General features: G+C 38.7%; 1 pseudogene; it reads right to left on the reverse strand.

The window, feature by feature from the left end:
- Positions 1-531: 531 nt before the first annotated feature.
- Positions 532-1,338, reverse strand: LOC110880734 (annotated as a pseudogene).
- Between the last annotated feature and the right edge of the window lie 361 nt (positions 1,339-1,699).

A 1,699-nucleotide genomic window follows, 5' to 3' on the forward strand; every position in this document is an offset into this window, starting at 1 on the left:
CAAATAAATGACTGTGACCGTAATTATTGAAGTCAAAGATCATCCATTGCAAACCGATACAAACATAAAGGACGGAAAGTATAATTTACCCTTAAAAGAGAGTAATAATGGTACAACTATTGGTATTATCGGATCTAATGCCAGTATATGGCCTTTTTCAAAGTAAATTAAGATTTTCGATCGATGAAAAACACGTGTTGATATCCATTTAGGCCATTACCGTGCCAAAACAAACAGATGGTGTTTGGACAACATCAACTAGTGGTCATTTATATCTCTTTCGGTTGCTATACCGAGTCCTGGTATCGTAACGGTGTTGTAACTTGCCGAACCAATATCGATCGAAAGTCCGACGCGAAGCGCGGGATATCCCACTAGTTATTCAAAATTACTCGGGCTTTTTTATTTGTAAATCATTCATTTAGTTTCTATTAAAAATACCGTTGTACAATCTTCTCTAAGAAACTTGTTGCATCAAACAGTGCACATAAAGTCATAAATAGCACATCTGTGCAACATTATTTTTTGTAACGTTATCAAATGTTCTCATTCTTGTTTTTGGCCAAACTAGTAAATGTCTTTTATTCAGTTGTCATTAAACCTTTTTTTACAAAGGAACAACAACCATGATACATATTACAAACAAGATAAAAGTCCACCAACTCAATAAACTTTATAAATATTTTTTTTAGATAAATTAACTTTCAATTCCTTTCTTTTCTTTAAGTGAACTCGGGAACATACTGTAAAGGCGAATTTGGTCTTCAAAACGTTTTAACATTTCCTCCAGGATTTCCTTCAAATCTTCCCACCTTAAAATGTTTGAACTCTTCATCTCGTTGCACCGCAGCCGCGGCCCCTCCAATAGCCAAATCCACCAACATCCGACCAACGACCGGAGCCATTTTGAACCCATGACCTGAAAATCCACCAGCAACCACCACATCTTCAGTAAACTCACCACCCAAGAAATCAATTATGTAATCCTTATCCGGAGTCATCGAATACAAGCACGACTGAGTCATAACCGGTCCATCTTCCCAATTGATTCGCTCACCAAATCTTGATTTGATCCATTCTTTCAAATATCCCAACAACCTTGGGTGTCCCTTCTGCAGCCCCCCATGTCCTCTTATCTGGATCACATTCCGCGCCACCATGTACCATGATTTTGATCAGATCAGGGAACTCCAACGCCGGTGTTCCATAGATATAAGGCTCGCCACAGCTTGCAAATGATGGAAAGCCTGCTCCTATGGTGAAATCAATCTCCTTACCTTGTTTAATTTTCCAGTAAAACACGGTTGTTTCTATTGGTTGTATCGGCAAAATCACGCACCCATTCAGTGGCGGACCCAGGAATTTTTTCATGCAGGTGCGGAACATTTTTTTAAAATTTTAGGCCCCAATGTATATAAGTAAAAAAATTGGTTCGTATCGGGTCGGTTCGAGTCGGGTCGGGTCATGTAAAACAAAAAAATATCAAACTAAATGGTTGATATGGTCCTCTTAGTAGATATGCCCTTCTAATCTCATCTCGTTGATTCACGTTATATGATTCAATCGGCTTGCGATTATAAGGATCCGAAGGAAGAGTATCCACATCAACGAATTCGGAAGATGTATCAACTTTCCTCTTGAGAAATCGCGCCACAATGTCCCTACTCATGGTTCCTATTGGCTATCACAAACAAATTGA

This window comes from Helianthus annuus, chromosome 10, assembly GCF_002127325.2.
Source record: "Helianthus annuus cultivar XRQ/B chromosome 10, HanXRQr2.0-SUNRISE, whole genome shotgun sequence".
Classification (NCBI taxonomy): Eukaryota; Viridiplantae; Streptophyta; class Magnoliopsida; order Asterales; family Asteraceae; genus Helianthus; species Helianthus annuus.